Here is a 9,150-nt window from a genome sequence, read left to right as displayed (position 1 = left end):
GTTTTGAAAATACGGTTAAATTTGAGACGTACACGTATTTTGACAAAAATACGTCTCCTTAACCCAAGGCGTATTTTTCAAACTCCAGGTGGATTTTGTAACTTTGTTCATTCTAAATAGGGAATTCAGAGACTTAGACTTTTCAAGAGGCATATTTTTTTGTTAAAAGAACTTAGTCAATTTCATGAGACATATTATTATAAATCCAGATGGATTTTATAACTTTGTAACTTTTTTTGAAATTGAAGCTATTCTCTTTTTTTTTTTTTGTATGATTCTTTTAAATTCCCAACTTCAAGCAAATGTCTCAGTCCCTTGATACCAAAACCTTAACCAAAAAAAAAAACTTGACACAAGTAGCTACATGAAATGAAATGCTTTTATCTTGGATATATACAAATTACAATTTCCTCTAGAATGTATTGAAGTTGTGAACATTGCACATACAAATCTTGATAAATAATAATTACTTGGTATGTCTATTTCAATGACTGAGAATTTTGACAGAAATTTAATTACAATACATAAAAAATAAATTTCATTTTTGAAATTACATGAGGGTATGAACTGCAATGCTTCAAACATGTCAAACCGGCATTCATGAAGTGGTATAATGCTTAAAGAAGCATGCCAGTAGGAAGCATTGCTTTTTCAAAAATGAAATTCATTTCTACATTATATCAAATGTATCATCATCCTCATCATCAAACTCAAAATCTGTGTCATCTGACATACCAAAACTTTCATCACTTGAATCATCATCAGTTTTGTATAAATGAAATAGGTGCTGAAACTGTAAACAACACTTGTCTTCACAATCACATTTCTGTGAGCAAATATCACAACACAGATGCTTGATACCTTTTCCATTTGGAAGAGAATCGTATGACTGTAACATTTGAAGTCTACGGCATTTATCTTTATTCTCAATGTAATTTTTCATGTCAGAATCAAGTTTGTGTGTGTGTCTGCTGTTGTAAATAAGCAGATGCAAAGCTTGACAACCATCACGACCAGCACGCCCAAGTTGTTGAACGAAACTGTCCATATATTTAGGTGGACCATAATGTACAACATTGTTGATGCCTTTATAATTCACCCCCATACCTGCTGCACTTGTAGCAATTAAGACTCGTATTGTCCCATTCTCATCATTCATGTCCTGTCTAATTTTTTCCTTCACTGTTTCAGATGTACAAGAATGAAACATATTGACATATTCCATAACAGACTTGTCCAACACCATCAGAAATGCAGTATATATGTCTGCACAAGTTTTTATACTTGAAGAAAATACAAGTGTTCTGGTACAGTCCTTTTTCTCAAGAGACAAATCCTTTAGTAACCAACCAAATGTCACTTCAATAGGCACAGTGTTTTTAATCTTTTCCAGAAATAATTTTATGTTTTCCCTATCTGGACTGTCAATAATGTCTACACAGTTGTTTAGAGCAAGTCGTTTCCTAATTAATTTTCTTGCTTCCTTACTAGCAGTGGCTGTGATCACTAGGGCAGGACAACTGATCAATGATCTTATCTCCCCGGTCCGTGAAAACCATTCCCTGAAAGCCTGGATATGCATTGTACTTTCTCCCCTGTGAACAAAAGTGAAATTAGAAATGAATTGAAAATGAAAGAGAAACTTGCATGTAAATTGTTGACAGAATTACAAATAATGAAAACAATTGTGTTTCACATGGGGAAGGGGGGGGGTACTGGGGTGAAATATAATTAAATAAGAAAAGAGCCACACAAGCCGATTATTATGGACCCACCCCTACCCATGGTATGTTGAAATTAACTATTTCAATAAAGGACAATGAGACCTGGGACTAGTAAGTTGTTAGAATTTGTTTCCCATTCCCTTTAATTTGTTCAATAACCAAGATGCCCACGGGCCTTATTAGTTCACCTGTCAGTGATGAGCCATGATGACTGATCTGATCGAAATTAAAGTCATTTCTGACAGGGTTGGCAAAAAAGTGGTCAATATGAGTATTGACCGTACTGGTGGTCAATACTGGTTAAAACCGGTCATTACTGGTTAATACTGGTCGATTGAAAATATTTGGTCATTATTGTCTGTGTTATTTATTTTAAATAAATAATGTACAAATGACTGTTGAATTGGGGAAGATGTAAAAATTTCCGTAAGTATAAGTATTGTTTCATCAGTCTTCATTTTAACTGTTGAATAAACATTTGAGGGGGTGGGTTGGTGATGTTTTCATAACAATGTCATACTAATATTTTTGCCCAATTTGTCTCCAATCTTTTAGGTTTATTTACATTTACAAATACTCATAAGACCTATATGATTATCATGTGAAAATGACATTGAATATTCCTAAATTCAAATTAATCTATCATTATTCAGTATGTCTTCATTTCATTCTTCATATATTTTGAAAATACATAGATATTTTTGTTGCGGACACTACAGGTCATCATACATTACATATCTAATACATTGTCATTTATTTTAAAATCAATGTTGATAAATGTTTCTTTCTCGACTAATTCATGTGTCATAGGATCAACTCTGGAAAATTAGACATCAAAAGTTGTAGAATGGGTTTTATTTTAAATGGGAATTACCATATAACATTGACCATTAATTTTCCCTCATTATATATTGTTATGCAGTTTCAAAAAATATTGATGATGTCACAGATGTTCATTCTATTAAACATGTTCTAAGGAATGATTTTATAGATTAAATTTCATAAGTTAAAGAATACTGATGACTCTTCTTTGTTTTCTCTCAAATTTTATATTGTTGCGGACACTACAAATATACTAAAGTATTTGAATATGTATATACTAGATGTTATGGGTGTAAATTCCGAGTTTGAACATATATTTTCACAATATTTTAATCCATTACATGTTTAAAGTAAATACTTGAAAATTATAGTTATCATAAAGATAAATCATAATACATTTTCTTGAAAAAATCTATGAAATCAAAAAGCTGTTGCAAAACAAAAGTTGAAATAATGAATTAACATGAAGTTTTTTTTTTTTAGCTCACCTGAGCTGAAAGCTCAAGTGAGCTTTTCTGATCACCCGTATTCCGGCGTCCGTCCGTCCATCTGTCCGTCCGTCTGTAAACTATTCACATTTTCAACTTCTTCTCAACAACCACTTGGCCAATTTCAACCAAAGTTGGCACAAAACATCCTTAGGTAAAGGGAATTCTAAATTGTTAAAATAAAGGGCCAGGCCACCTTCCAAGGGGAGATAATCAAGAAAAGGTAAAAATAGGGTAGGGTCATTAAAAAATCTTCTTCTCAAGAACCACTGAGCCAGAAAAGCTGAGATTTATATGAAAGCTTCCTTATATAATACAAATTCTAAATTGTTAAAATCATGGCCCCCGGGGGTCGGATGGGGCCACAATAGGGGATCAAAGTTTTACATACAAATATATAGGGAAAATCTTTAAAAATCTTCTTCTCAAGAACCACTGAGCCAGAAAAGCTGAGATTTATATGAAAGCTTCCTTATATAATGCAGATTCTAAATTGTTAAAATCATGGGCCCCGGGGGTCGGATGGGGCCACAGTAGGGGATCAAAGTTTTACATACAAATATATAGGAAAAATCTTTAAAAATCTTCTTTTCAAGAACCACTGTGCCAGAAAAGCTGAGATTTATATGAAAGCTTCCTGATATAGTACAGATTCTAAATTGTTAAAATCATGACCCCCGGGGGTCGGATGGGGCCACAATAGGGGGTCAAAGTTTTACATACAAATATATAGGAAAAATCTTTAAAAATCTTCTTCTCAAGAACCATTGAGCCAGAAAAGCTGAGATTTATATAAAAGCTTCCTGATATAGTACAGATTCTAAATTGTTAAAATCATGGCCCCTGGGGATCGGATGGGGCCACAATAGGGGGTCAAAGTTTTTTTTGTTTTTGTTTTTGGTTTTGTTTTTTTTTGTGTTTTTTTTTTATATAGTGCAGATTCAAGTTTGTTAAAATCATGGACCCCGGGGATTGGATGGGGCCACAATAGGGGGTCAAAGTTTTACATACAAATATATAGGAAAAATCTTTTAAAATCTTCTTCTCAAGAACCACTGAGCCAGAAAAGCTGAGGTTTATATGAAAGCTTCCTGATATAGTGAAGATTATAAATTGTTAAGATCATGTCCCCCGGGGGTCGGATGGGGCCACAATAGGGGGTCAAAGTTTTACGTACAAATATATAGGAAAAATCTTTTAAAATCTTCTTCCCAGAACCACTAAGCCAGAAAAGCTGAGATTTATATGAAAGCTTTCTGATATAGTACAGATTCAGGTTTGTTGAAATCATGCCCCCCTGGTGTAGGATGGGGCCACAATAGAGGATCAAAGTTTTACAAACAAATATATAGGGAAAATCTTTAAAAATCTTCTTCTCAAGAACCATTGGGCCAAAGAAGTTCACATTTACATGAAAGCTTTCTGACATAGTGTAGATTCAAGTTTGCAAAAACCATGGCCTCCAGGGGTAGGTTTGGGGCCATAATAGGGACTACGGTTTTACATGCAAACAGATATGGAAAATCTTCTGATATGGACCAATGAGACTCAGGTGAGCGATGTGGCCCATGGGCCTCTTGTTCTTGTAAGTTTAAACATTGGAATTTTATAAAATTGCAAGACGTACAGACATTTTCACATATTTAAACATTATTTTGCTAATATTTTTTTGATTTACATACAGTAAATTGCACGTAAAAGTGGAATAATTTCTCACTGATTTGGTTTCTATTACCAAAAGCCTCTTCTATAAATCTCTTTGAACAAAAACTTGAAAATAAAGACATTTTTGAGCTACAACAGCATAACACACAAAATATCCCTTTTTTCAGTTGTATATCTTGAATATTTTTTTTTTAATAGAACATGGGACTTTTATATATCATTGGATTTGTTAAAGGTACCATTTGGTCAATATTTGGTCATATTTGTTATGGGTTTAATCATATATATTGATGTAGAATGCATTATAACATTAGCAAGTATGAATTATCACCAATACTGTGAAAATGGCATTTTGCATACGACCCTAATTTAACAAAATGCAGATGTGAATAACATTAATCTCAAGTTCGTTGTAGTGAATATGGGAAATTTCTTTCAACTGTAAGTAACAAAATAGTATAATCTATTTTGGTATATTTCCTATACTCTTTTTCATATGGAGTGCATTGAACAAAAAACGGGATATAACAACACATCTACACGTATAATTAACGTCATGCGGCTTATAAATGGGTAGTCCTTGGTGTCATATTAAAACAGTATAACAGCAAACACATTTTTTAATTTCGAAATATCGCAATATTGAAATTTATTTTCTGTAAATAAGTAAATATACGGTTTACCTACCAATGAACAACAGTATGGGCTTCATCAACAACAAATAATCGGAAGGACTTGGATGATGACAACATATTCCGCCATTTGTCATTCTGTAAAACAGCTTCTGGTGAAGTGAAGAGAAATTGGTATTCACCAGCAAGGATCCCATCGTCCTCGTTCTCATCTTTACCAATGTAGGTTGCTGTAAATTCTTTTGATTTCAAAAATTCAGTCTGTTCCTTCATAATAGCAAGGAGGGGACTAACAATAAGTACGTGTGCAAGTTGTGGTTGGTACATACGCTCGTAAAACAAAGGAAATGCCATGTAACAGAGTTATTTTCCACCACCAGTTCTCAGGGAGAGGAACACATCCCGATTATCTAAAAGACTACTAATTGCCTTTTCCTGTTGAGCACTTAGCTTTTCCACTTCAAAAACTTCTCCGACTTTCGTCAATAATGGCGCTTCCATACTTGATTGTTTTCCGAATATCATTTTGAAAGATGTTACGTGATTGGTCGGGCTCTCCGAGTAAAGTTTACTCGGACGTGATTTGATTGGTTACCCCCGTCATGCATAATTAATGAGAAACGAGCAAAAATAGCATCAGACAACCACGGGTATGAGGGAGCGTGAGTGGACTCAAAACCGTGGTTTGCGACGATGGTTGATTGGTTGATTGTTGATTGTTTGACGTCCCGCTCAAAACTTTTCCTCTCGTATGGAGACGTCACCATTATTGGTGAAGCACTGCAAAATGCTCAGCGCTCACGACCTTTGAGGAGGGGGGATCTTTATTGTACCGCACCTGCTGTAACACGGTGCTTCGGTTTTACGGTCTCATCCGAAGGATTGATCCGTTTACTCGCTTCAGCATGATTATTTCGCACATTTGTATACCTACTAATTAATGTACTACCTTTGTACATGCATGATATGTCAGTGAATTTCCATTTGGTGGAAATAAAGAAAGAACGAAGGCAATTCAATACATGTAGTACCCAAGAAAAGGATTTCAACAAAATAAAATTTAGGAGGTACATATATGTCCGTCGTAGCACACATACATGATTATTTGCTGTATATCAAAGTTTGTACATCTTCAAACTGTTAGAGTTTTCTATTTAGCAACCTGTATTAAGTTGTTTATGGTAATGCATTATTCATTTTGTTAATTTGTTGTTCTTAGTGTGTTCATGGAGTTATATCTCCAATTTGGGAATTTTCATTTATGTCACAGACTTTAAAGACCGAGTTTTTCGACCGATCCGTTTACCTCAGATAAGTTTAGTTGGGGGCGGAGCTAAATTTAAGCAGGTGTGAAGCCTCGAGGGAAGAATGGTAGCTTGTGTATAGCTTCCTGAAAACACGGAATGTTACCTGTGTTACCTGTATGTTTTCGTAAAATGAATCATAAGTGCAATTATTGTTCTTGTGCATGTTATTCAAAATATTGATAAAATTTTTTTAGTAAATCAAACATGTTAAAGCGCGATAATTTTATTTTGTAATTGAGGACGTTAACCATTGAAAAATTAGGCAGAAAATTCTTAGTTATAATCATGATGAAATAAAGTAAACTATCTACAGCTAGTATGTTCTTTACTGCCACAAATGTCCCACGTAAGGTTGTCTTTCAAGGTTTGGATACCATGCTCGGACTTTACGAAAAACACAGTCAGGCATGATATGATGTCTCTCTTGTATCTGTGCGTCTGTCAAACATACAGATTCCTACGAGAATCCCTTCGTTCTGCGGCGGATTTTCTGGCGATATAACGATCATCGTCCCACACCCCAAGATGACTCAACATAGTCCAGAATTTCTTATAAAGTTTTTTTTCTGTTAGATTTATTTTTTCTGGACGGCACACCGGGATTTTCTGGCCACCAAAGTTGTCATTGCGACTCGTCCATAACGCACGGCCTACATCAACAGTTGGGATATTCAGCTCTTCCGGCATTTCCTTCAATAGCTGGTCCAGGCGAAGAGGGTACTTCCTCAGATATAACTTCTTCTTCCTCGGCATCCCAATCCCAACCATTGTATGCAAAAAGGGTCCTAACAGCGGATAATTTCTCTTCTGATAGAATTGCGGTTACTTTTGTTGCCATGTTTCGTCGTAAAATGACGCTGATAAAATTTCAGCTCAATATTAACGGAATTTTAATGACTCATTTACTCATAATTAAAATTTTGATAATGATATATAAACACATTTCCAATGAGAGTCGGTACAGTCTCTTGAGCATAAAATCCATGTTCATGTAAATTATGTTCTAACCATCCATAATTTTCGATCGCACCTCTTCCTAAACACAACTCATCATAATGTATTATAATTAATGTAATTATATGTAAGAGTTTCTACTCAATACATTATTTTCTGTGACTATAGATGTAATGCAAAGCCATAATTTTCTTATCAAAACTTTCTCTATTGAGCTGGCATACTACGAGGTTAACATCAAAAGATTTCACGAACGCCTCGATCGAGAGACGAGGTGGACAATGTATACACACGGATTAGTAACTAAACGTCCATCAATTTCTAGCATCCAATCTGAAGCTAAATTTCTCCTGATTGACAGGGATTTACAGACCAGGTAAAATTGAAGGCGGTGCTTATTTCCTCGGTCTTTAAGTGGATTACCTAAAATTTGATTTTCATTTCTGTATAGATGTTACAAGCTTAGAGTGAATTACCTCAAGTTTTGACCTTAGCATGGCACTTACGGTCGTTGGAGTGGGATACCCTTATCGATACAATACCTTTCATTACACTTTATGATAATATCCAAAGGATCTGTACATAGCTTTCATTTCTAGTGTCGGACACTTGACGAAGAAACAGTTATGATCTATAATGTATTTGCGAGGTTTTATGTTTTACATATTGAATTTTTTTCGGCATTCATGGGATTTGAACCCTGAAATCAACTTGTCAACTGAGCTAGGTTATTTCGTATTACATAGCATTATAATAGTAGACATTAACGGCAAACTAACAACTCAACTGTATGACAAACGGGATGATTTCAGCTTCTCCATCGTCAACTTCCCACATTTATGTAGCAATATTCCATTATCACCTGCATATGGTGTTTATATATCTCAACTGATTCGATATGTAAGAGCTTGTTCTGGGTATAGTCAGTTTTTAAATCGATTTAAGCTACTGACAAACAAGTTGATGGTACAGGGATTTCAACAGTCTCGATTGAAGTCAGCATTTCGCAAATTCTATGGTCGTTATAACGATCTAGTTCGTCAGTACAACCTCGCATTGGGTCAAATGCTGTCTGACGTGTTTCATACCGATTGTTAAGCCGTTCTTGGCACACTGATTTTGACTGCGGATAACTCCGTTTATCTGATCAGGATATAGGGCTCACGGCGGGTGTGACCGGTCAACAGGGGATGCTTACTCCTCCTAGGCACCTGATCCCACCTCTGGTGTGTCCAGGGGTCCGTGTTTGCCCAACTATCTATTTTGTATTGCCTGTAGGAGTTATGTTCGTTATCTTCACCTTGCATAGGATTATAATGTATGGTCATTTGTCAATTGATTGAATTATTTTAATCTTTTAATTTCTTAAAAACAGTTGTTTACTCTATTTTTAATTGACAATTGTGGTTGAGAAAATCTGTAAAATGTTTTGGTGACTATTTTTCTCGTGCTCGAAGCCATAATTTTTGTTGCTGACAGACATATTGTAGTAAGAGAGATTTTTTGGAGAAAATCAAACCTGTAATCCATGTCATGTGCTGTAGAGCTCAATAACCAT

At 35.0% G+C, this 9,150-nt stretch overlaps 1 pseudogene; it reads right to left on the bottom strand.

Annotated features, from left to right (window-relative positions):
* Positions 1-670: 670 nt before the first annotated feature.
* On the bottom strand, positions 671-5,838 carry LOC125653619 (ATP-dependent DNA helicase RecQ-like; annotated as a pseudogene).
* Positions 5,839-9,150: the final 3,312 nt, after the last annotated feature.

The sequence above is a fragment of the Ostrea edulis genome, chromosome 7, assembly GCF_947568905.1.
Source record: "Ostrea edulis chromosome 7, xbOstEdul1.1, whole genome shotgun sequence".
Classification (NCBI taxonomy): domain Eukaryota; kingdom Metazoa; phylum Mollusca; class Bivalvia; order Ostreida; family Ostreidae; genus Ostrea; species Ostrea edulis.
The sequence above is the reverse complement of the archived record's forward strand: the minus strand, read 5'-3'. Positions and strand labels throughout refer to the sequence as shown.